Source organism: Ornithorhynchus anatinus, chromosome 15 (assembly GCF_004115215.2).
Source record: "Ornithorhynchus anatinus isolate Pmale09 chromosome 15, mOrnAna1.pri.v4, whole genome shotgun sequence".
Classification (NCBI taxonomy): domain Eukaryota; kingdom Metazoa; phylum Chordata; class Mammalia; order Monotremata; family Ornithorhynchidae; genus Ornithorhynchus; species Ornithorhynchus anatinus.
This window is the reverse complement of record NC_041742.1, coordinates 5,334,225-5,344,427: the sequence shown is the minus strand read 5'-3', so window position 1 is coordinate 5,344,427 and position 10,203 is coordinate 5,334,225. Positions and strand designations below refer to the sequence as shown.

Sequence of the window (10,203 nt, the reverse complement as noted above, 5' to 3'; positions counted from 1 at the left end):
CCGTGAGTGAAGAACTCGATGTGAGCTACTCTGGTGATGATGGCCGGGACGTCAAGGTCCCTATCTGGAGCAGATCTGGGTGTCCCAGTGGAGGTGATAGATATAGGCCGTGTCTTGGGATTTCAGATGACAGAGGCTTTCAGGATTCCATCGTCCGGCCTGAAAGAGAGGAATGAGGAAATGGGGTTCCAACTGCCAGCACAGCTTTGGTTTTATTCAGCACCTAGCCAGAGAATCGCTTTTCTGGGCTAACAGAACCTTTTTCCCCTTCCTCAGTATGTACCTTACGCAATGCAGTTTCTCCAACCGACAAGATCACCACTCTTCGGCTCGCCAGATCGAGGGGAATCCCATGAATTGATCATCTCAAACCCCAAAGGAAGTCTCGGAGGACAAGGTCGGACTGAGTGTTATGGTTAGTTTATGGTTGTTATTGCAGTATCTCTAATAAACAATGATAACTATCAAAGACAATATTATTGCTATGAAAATGATGCCGGGTTCCTGGAGGGAAGAGGAAGTATGCTTAAGTGAGACTTCCAACTGGTGCTCTTTTCTTCAAAGCCAAAGGGATCAGAAGAAAATGAGAATTACAACCTGTTCAAATATACAAAGTACTCAAATTCCACAGAAACCCATCTGGACTCTTAAGATGTGTTTCAGTGGATGTTATGAGAACAATGGAGAGGGTGCAAGTCAGTAAGTAATTTAAAATAGGGGATTGATGGGCGGAGAAGCTTTGCCGATGGAGCGAATCGACTCATCCAGTAAACTCATTCAAGTCTTAGTCCTCCCCAAACTAAGAACTCTCTACCTGTACCTCTCAACATTCTAAATCCATCGCACCAGATGGTAAGCTCCTCGGGGAGTCACCGCATGCTTCCGCGATACGCTCCCGAGTGCTCGGTACATCGCTCCATGCTCAGAAGATACCACCGATGGACTTCTGACTCCGAGGGCAATGAGACACGGGTGATTCGCCGCCCAATATGGAGATCGGCATCTCTTCCCACCAGCCCTAGTGTTGTCACAGATGCTGTTCCCCGTTGGAGACCCGTGACCTTGAGGGAGAAATGCACAGCTGAAGCTACACAGTCAGTTAACCCAGCCATCAACAAAAATGCCCTCTTCCTCCCTCCCTTCTCTGTGGGAAAAAAAAAAAAAAAAATCCAGTGACCCCGATAAACTCAGGATGGACAAATCTATGCCAGATCAAAGCACGAGAAAATCCAAACAGTCATGGCCAGCTAGAAGTCAATGTACCGATTGTTTGGTGATGCTAATTCTTCCTGGCTCCCAACTGGAATCCACTATTTCAAATGCAATTTGATTCCGTTCTTATTTGAGAATCTACAGGGAGCAGGACTCTGCTTAGGCATGTTCTAGGCTTTGCTAACAAAAGTTTTGTGCACACTGCCCTTAATAAATATTTGTTGACTGATTAGCTGGGTCCAAGCCCTCTCAAAATCTAAGATTTTCTTTTCAAAGCTACTTAGCTTGGGACCTTGCATTTTCCCCTGTGTCAATAATCCATTTGGAATGAGGTAGGACAAACAGAAGTCTTAAAGGAGTAAATTACTTTTAGAAAAAAGCCAGAGAAAACTAAATGTTTATGGCTCACCCAGAGAGAGCAGGTCAGATTTCCCATGCAAAAATTCAGTAAATTATAACTTCTAGCTATTCATTTAATCATATTTGAGTGCTTACCGTGTGCAGAGTACTGTATGAAATGCTTGGAAGGTAACAATAAACTGTCCATAACAAACTGACAATGTACAGAGGGGAGACAGACATTAATATAAGTTACAGATAAATACATAAATGCTATGGGGCTGCCAATGCAGAAAGCAGATGAGCAAGTTGCCGGGAGGGAGCAGGGAGGGCGGCTTTAGTGAGGGAAGGACTCCTGGAGGAGATATGACTTCAATAAGGCTTTCAACAGGGGAGAAGAGTAACTGATTTTAGGAGGGAGGGTGTTCTAGGCCAGAGGTAGGACTTGGGTGAAGGGTGGGTGGCGAGATAAGCGAGATGGAGATACAGGGAGATTAGCACTAGAGGAGTCAAGTGTGTGGGCTACCACAGTAGGGAGGTGAGGCAGGAGAGGGCAAGGTGATGAAGTACTTTAAAGCCAATGGTGGATGGAGGTGGATGGGCAACCACTGGAGTTTGAGGAGTGGGGTGACATGATCTGAACATTTTCTATAGAAAAATGATTCCGACAGCCGAGTGAAGTATGGACTGGGGAAGCAGGAGCCTGGGAGGTTATTAAGGAGGCTCATCCGCTAACTCAGATGTGATAGGATAAGTGATTGAATTAAATGGGATAGCAGTTTGGATGGAAGCTGGGAGGTCAGCAAGTAGGTTGATGCAGTAATCCAGGAAGGATAGGGTGACACTATTATCACCATTCCCTGTTGGAAAAACATACCACTGAGAATTGTTTATAGTCCCTCTGTCGTATCATGCTCTGCCTAACACTTGATAAAGGGCTCAGCACAGAACAAGCACTCAATTCTACTGACTCATAGATACTGTTTACACCATCGAATGGTAATTAAGACCATCCACGAAATCTTAAGGGCCAAGCACTGTGCTAGATAGTAGAGAGTCCAAACAGTCCCATGCCACTTGAGGCTGACATTCCCAGTGCAGTAAATTCCCATTTTGCCCCCATTCCACAGAAAACCGAGCCCCATAGAATTTAAGTGTCTCACGCAATGTCACATAGCAGGCAAGCGGAGTAACTGGACCTGGAAACTGGGTGTCCCGACTCCCAGGCACAATGCCTCCCTTGAGAGGTGGACCTTACCCTTGGCGTTTGCAATCCGATGGGGCCAGACCTGTGAGCAGAGGTTGTCGGACAAGTTATAGTTAAGCTACAACTCAGCAGAGACAAGTAAGCAATGAAGCATGCAAATAGGCCCACGCATACATGTTAAGGGGGCAGGGGCCCTCCCCCAAGGCCACAGTGACCAAGTGGGGCAAACAATCCTTCCCGATATTCAGTAAGGACACAGCCCTATCAGGATTTCCATGCCTCCACCTCACTCCCATGTGTTCGGCCACCAGGAAATAGACTATCCATCAGAAAGTTGAGCGTCATCCTACTGGACGGACCTCCGTGATGGGAGCGTCATCCCACTCGTTCGTATTAGCGCTGTCTCTGGCTCTCCTCGGACATTAGTTTTCCCTCTCTGTACCAGGGTTGTTGTGCAAATTATAATTCCCCCTCCCCCAGATGGCTAGTCTGCCCATCTGCCAAACACCAGCTTTTTGTACAGGCCACAGGGAGGGAACCAGGGCCTACCTTCCCTTCGACAGGGTTGGTGGACATCTTTGGACAAAGCCAAGCAGGGAATCCCAGCCAGCGGGATGCTGTAGACCAGGCTCTAGTCTTCTCTTCCCTACAAGTGAAACTGATTCACTGTAGCCGTGACTCAAATCTTTGTACAGAGGGGATCCATGTCAGGAAGGTCAAGTGAGGGTGTGGGTGGGATGAGGTTGGGGGGGTAGGGGAGAAAGAAAAAAATAAAAATCAGCTATTTCACTGTAGAAAGGGTTTCAGGTGTCATGGTTTAGTAGAAAGGGCACAAAACTGGGTTTTAATCCCGATTTCACCACTTGCCTGCTGTGTGGCCTTGTACAAGACACTTTGCTTCTCTGGATCTTGGATCATTCCATCTGTCAGATGAGGAATATCATGGACTAGGGGCTTAAGTGTGAACCACATCTTGTAATAATAGTACTCTTCAGAGCTTATTATGTGCCAAGTACTGTTCTAGCCCCTGGGGTATAAACAAGTTAATTGTGCTACACACACTCCACATGGGGCTCAATCATACTTGAACCCTTACTGTGTGCAAAACACTCTAGTAAGCATTTGGGGGAGTACACTGAGCAGACATTCCCCGCCTGCAAAAGCTTACTATCTAGAGGGCATGGAGACAGACAATATAAATATATATCCAAATGCTGTGGGACTATGGAGGGCAGGAGGAGGGAAGAGCAAAGGGAGCAAGTCAGAGAGATGCACTGGGGAGTGGGAGCAGAGCAAAGAGGGGCTTGGGGAAGGCCTCTTCGAAGAGAAGTGCCTTCAACTAAGGCCTTGAAGCAGGAGAGATTAATTTTCTGCCAGATTTCAAGGGGGAGAGCATTCCAGGCCAGAGGCAGGATGTGGAGGGGACAGTGGTGAAATGACCGATAGAGGCACACGGAGAAGCTGTGCATTAGGAGTGAAGTGTGAAGGCTGGGTTGTAGTGGGAGAGTAGCAGAGTGAGGTAGGAGCAAACGAAGTGATCAAATGCTTTCAAGCCAAAGGTGAGGAATTTTTGACATCGAGGTGGACGGACAACGACTGGAGTTCGAGGAGTGGGGAAATGAGTCCTGGTTCCCCACTTTACAGATGAGCTGAGCCCCAGAAAAGCAACGACTTGCCCAGTTTCACAAAGCAGACCAGTGGCAGAGCCAGCACTGGAACCAACATCTTTCTGACTCCGAGGCCCGTGCTCCATCCACTAAGACACGCTGCAAAAGAGCGCTTACACAGTGCTTAATTCCCAGGGTTTGGTGACCTCCCAGCTTCCCCCGCACCCACCCTGACTTTCTGGGCCCAAGAAGCAAGGTGAGGGAAAAAGAGTCACGGTCAGTAGCTGCTGCCTCAAATACCTCCCTTATTCCATTCCAGCCTCTTGAAGACCTGCAGGCAAATCCCGTTCTGGGGAAGAATCCATCTGCAACACAAATGATGCCAGGACAGCCAACACCCAGACACACCATCCTGCCACCTCTAGGGCCAACACCCCCCTGCTGCTTCTCTCCCAAGCACCCACGCCAAGCGTGCCATGTAACAGGAGAGAAGCCCCGAACCTTCCATCTAAGTCGTCCCGGACTCCTGTGGCCAGCCGGTCTCACCTCCCAGCCTAGACCCTCAGTCAGGAGACGGGTCATTTTCACCCAAAGGCAGCTCCAGGTGGCATCTCTGCAGGTAAGGGAGACTTTTTTCTCCCCCTAAATATGCTCTTTAAGCACTTAGCGCACAAACACATCTACCAACTCCATGAGGCTGTACTCTCCCAAGCGCTGGGTATAGTGTACTGCACTCAGCAATCACTCAAGGAATAACAAGTGATTGATGACTGCAGGTCAAGCACTCAAGTACTGCGAGAGATTCAAGTAAATCCATTGATACGCTGTCCCCATCCCACATGGGTCTGCATGGAGGAGCAGATACCGAATCACCCTCTTCTTATCCGTGGGCAGGCATGGAGAAGCTAAGAGACATGCAAGATTGTACAGGAGGAAAGTTTCATAACTGGGATTAGCACTCGGGTCCTCTGACTCCTAAAACCATGCTCTGTCCACTGGGCCACTGCTTCCCTTGTGGCCACACCCTCAATGAGGGGGTGGGGTGGGTGGAGAAGGAATGGACATGGGGGGCATGTAGGTGATCGTTTCAGAATACTGCAAAGAGAATAAAGGAAGGCCAGAGTGAGGTGTGGGGCTGGCATGTCAGCGACCTTTTAAAACTAAGAAACGGGGAGGGCCAATGAGGACCGCAGTGAGCTATTCAGGGGAGGGGATCGTGCAGAGACCACACCTACCAGCCTACCCCAGTGCCTAGCGGACAGTGAACACAACACATACCACAGTTAGCAGATGGGCTGCATTCCAGGTCCGGAGAGGGTCAAAACAATGGACGGGTAAACAGGCTGGAAAGGGGAGAAGGGAGGAGGAGAGAGGCAGACAGACGAGCTTCTCCAAGTGCCCGAAGGCAAGGAAGCTCTAGAGGAGGAGGAGCTACTTTGAGGGCAACGAGCACTGTAGCCAATCCCCTACCGCCGGCCGGTCCTCAGCTGATGCTCTTCTCAGAACTCCCATTTGGAACCTACGGAACACAGGCTGCAGTTTCGCCAGCACAAGCCCGGGGAAGGAGCTCTTTCCTCTTGCGTCTCGACCTTACTAGACAACAGGAAATAGTTTTTAGGGATGGGTGGAGGAGGAGGGGAGAGGGAGGAAAGGATCCCTTGCCATTTTAACCCTAACCATCAGCAGCTGTTCTCCACAAGGGCGTAGGTGGGAACGCTGGGTTCTTAACTTTAAATCGTCGCCCCGAGGGCGGGTCGTGGCTACAGAAGAGAATTGCATCATTAGGGAGATCGATAGAATTTAAGGAGCCCAAAGCACTGTCAGAAACGCTTAGGAGTGAGCACAATCTCTAACCACATCTTAATTTTAGGGGGGAAAAACTTAGTGTGGTACAAGCCAAGGCCGTGGCGGGAGTGAGAAGGTATCTAAATCTTGTGGGACTGCTTATCAAGTGCTTGAAGGGCAGTCACGTGCAGTGATTTTTTTTTGGGGGGGGGGGGGTTGGTGTAAGGGGAAGTGAGGGCTTGAAGTAGCATCAGGATAGCTTTAAACAGTGAAGGGGAGGGGGGACCCGGGATACCTTAGATCCCCCTCAAGAAAAAGTGGCAGAGGCAGCGTGGCCTAGTAGGTAGAACACAGATCTGCGAGTTGGAAGAACCTGGGCTCTAAGCTCTGCTCTGCCACTGGTCTGCTGTGTGTCTGCAGGCAAGTCACTTCACTTCTCTGGAGCTCAGTTATTTCATCTGGAAAATGGGGATTAAGTGCTTAAAGGCCACAGTCACATCATCAGTGATGCCTGAGGAGGGAGGTGGGGAAGGGGGCAGGGGAAGGTGGTTAAGGTGAAGAGTGAGGGCTGAAGTAGCATCAGGAGTGCTTTGAATTGCGGGGAACTGAGACCAGGTCAGATATAAAAGATTTTATATGTCAGATATAAGACACATGGGTGGAGGTCCCCAACCTGTGAAGTGGCACAAAAGCAGTCTCAACTCCAAGAGGGTTGGCTCAGCACCGCTTCCAAATTGAGTTGCCTTGGATACACAGCAACCTGTAAGGGTAGACATAAGACCATGCGCTTAACCAATAGACCATCCAAGTGATAATTCTCCCAGGCTCACAGTGGGTGCGAGTGCTTAATTGCTGAGGTGGATATTTGGGATGAATGAGTAGCCGTCTGGGGAGCATGAGTGACCGTGAAGCCTTAGTTCGAACCTCCACAAGAGCTCACTGGTCGTGTCCTAGAACCCCCACATTCTATAGTACACAGTTCTTGCCCGACGCCTCATGTGGACACAAGCCCTCTCTCCCGCTGCCACTTATCTGGTCAGGTGCACTTCAAGATGACCCCTCTTGAGGTCCTTAGTCTTCTAGCTGAAACAAAACCCACTCAGGAGACTTCATACAGCCAGGCCCCCAACTCAGAAGCTGAAAGTGGGGTGTACCTATCTAAATTCTCTCAGCACCCAGCTCCCCGGTTAGACCACAAGCTCCTCGAGGTCAGGAATTGGGTAAACTCACTTGGCCATGAAGTCCCGGTGAGGCCTCAGGCTGGGCCTAGAGTAAGCTCTTAACCCCTTGTCCATCTCTCAACCTCTATGTAAAGGTCAGCTTCAGATGGATGCCAACTGCTGGAAGCAGAGAATGTGTCTGTTAAACTGGCTTGGGAGGAGAGTAAACAATTGCGTAGTGTGGATGTGGATCCACAGTAAATATCATTTGATGATATTTAAGAGCTTTAATCAAGGAGATTCTACATCCTGAGTTCTTTCCTCCTTACTCTCAAGGCTTTAAGCCTCCTTCTCACAGCCGTTTTTCTGAAAGCCTTTAATTCTGAGACCAGATACTTCCTAGTTAGAAGGGCTGTTTCAGGGGTGTAGTGAGCTGGAAGCCACCGAATACCTGATTCAGAACAGGAAGGTACCTTAGATCCCTTTAGGAGAAATGGGAGAAGCAGCACCGCTTAGTAGCTGGAGCAGAGGTCTGTGAAATCGGAAGGATATGGGTTTAACCCCTGCTCTACCACTTGTCTGCTGTGTGTCCTCTCTCAAGTCACTTCACTGGGCTTCAGTTATTTCATCTGGAAAAGGGGCATAAAGTGCTTAAAGGCCACACAGCCCCATACATCCATGATGTCTGGGGGGGTGGGTGAGTAAGGAGAAATGAGAGCTAAGAAGTAGTGTCAGGAATGCTTTGAACCATGGAAAAGGGAAACCAGGAGACTGTGGGTTACAAAGGGGTCCCCAGTCTATGAAACGGCAGCGTACCAATTTCATCTCCAACGGGGTTGATCAGAGCCGAGGAAGGACATCCAAATTGAGCTGCCTTGGACACAGAAACCTGGAAGGATAGATAAAGTAGGAGACCAAACATTTAACCAGTAGACCGTCCAAATGGTAAAGTCCCCAGCCACACGGGTGGAGGAGGGCAAAATGGCTGAGGTGGAAATATGGGGCAGATGAGTAGCAACCTGGAGAGACCTGAGAGACCGTGAAGCTTTAGCGCGAACCTCGCCAACAGCTCACCAACTCACCAGTCGTGTCCTAGAACCTTGGCTCTGAAGCCACATATTTTACAGTGCACGGTTCTCGACCGACATCTCCGGTGTGCACAAGTCCTCTGTCCCAACGCAGGTCTTCAAAACGACCCCTCATGAGGTCCTTGGCAATCTTGTAGCTGAAACCTAGTTAAGACACTCAGGGGGTTTCCCTCTGGGCGCACCACCCTCCCTTCCCCCAAAAGGTACACCCCATTTTCCACTTACCTAAAATTCTCTCAGCATCTGGCTCCCCCGGTAGACTACAAACTCCTTGAGATCAGAGACTGGGTAAACACTTGGCCACGTAGTCTCGACGAGGTCTCAGGCTGGGCATAGAGTAAGCTCTTATCTCCTACTTGATCGTTCTCGGCATCTACATAAAGGTCAGTGTCCGCAGAACGCCTACTATGTCTGTTTAACCTGCTTGGGACAAGAGTAAACAACTCCATCAAGTGGATGCAATTGCACGGTAAATATCAACTGATGATTTTAGGAGCTTTAATGAGGATCCACAGCATGAGTTCTTTCCTCCTCCTCTCAGAGATTTAAGCCTCCTTCTCACCTCAGTTTTCAGAGCCTTTAATTCTAAGAGACCACGAACACTTTCTAGTTAGAATGGCCATTTCGGGGTGAGGTAAGATGGAAAGCACTTTACCTCACCTTTGAATACATGATTCAAAACAAGGTACCTTAGATCCCACTAGGGGAGATGGGAGAAGCACCATGGCCTAGTAGCTGGTGCACTGCTCTAGGAATCAGCAGGGCCTGGGTTTGAATCCATTCTCCACCACTTGTCTGCTGTGTGTCCTCGGGCCAAAGTCACTTCACTGGGCCTCAGTTACCTCACCTAGAAAGTGGGGATTAAGTGATTGATTTGCAAACAGCTTGTTCTACATGACTGTATGCCCTTTAGTGATGTTGGCGGGGAGGGTGGGGACAAGTGAGGGTTTTAGTAGTGTCAGGAGTGCTTTGAACAATGGAGAGACCACCAGGGGTCTGTTTACGATTTCACAGGCCAGACCCCTCCCCTGCCCCCCACCTTTGTTTATATCTAGAGAGGTGATCTCAACTCCAAGGAAAGGCCTCCAGAATGAGCTGATTTGGACACAGAGCAACCTGGAAGGGTAGACAAATAGAAGGTTAAGCGCTTAATAGACCGTCCAAATGATAGATCCGCCAGCCTCACGGGTGGGTGGGAGTGCAGAGTGATTGAGGGGGCAGTGAGGGGGTGGATGAGTAGCAGTCTGGGGAGGCCATAGCAACTGTGAAGCCTTAGCACAGACCACAACAACTCACTGAAAGTGGTCATGTCCTAGAACCCCCCATCATACAGTGAGTGCACAGTTCTCGACCGATGCTTTACGTGCACAGAAACGCTCTCCCGATGCCACTTATCTGGTCAGATGCAGGTCTTCAAGATGACCCCTCCTGAGATTGACAGTCTAGCTGAAATAATGAAAACCCACTCGGGGGGCTTCATTTAGTCCGGCCCCCACTCCCAAAAGAGGAAGCTGAAAATGGGATGTACTTATCTAAATTCTCTCAGCATCTGTCTTCCCAGATAGACCAAAAGCTCCTTGCGGTCAAGGATTGGGTAAACTCACTCTGCCGTGTAGTCCTGTCCACAAGGTCTCAGTCTGGGCAGAGAGTAAGAACTTAACCCTTAGTTGATCACTCAGCCTCTACATAAAGATCAGTGCTGGTAGGATGCCAACTGCTGGAAGCAGAGACTGTTTGGCTTGGGACAAGAGCAAACAACGGTGTAGTGTGGGTGCAGTTCCACAGTAAATATCATTTGATGATAT

General features: G+C 49.2%; 1 protein-coding gene across 3 annotated transcripts in view; it reads left to right on the top strand.

Moving 5' to 3' along the window:
• SLC16A6 (solute carrier family 16 member 6) overlaps positions 1-10,203 on the top strand; it is a 43,067-nt gene that overhangs the window by 1,961 nt on the left and 30,903 nt on the right. Inside the window, exons 1-2 of one of the 3 annotated variants that reach the window (XM_029079669.1) lie at positions 312-397; positions 4,685-4,984. The gene's annotated coding sequence lies outside the window, so the exon portion shown is untranslated. Of the gene's footprint in view, positions 1-311; positions 416-4,684; positions 4,985-10,203 lie in introns of those variants that run through there. The other 2 variants (XM_029079670.1, XM_029079671.2) reach the window with 2 other exon arrangements.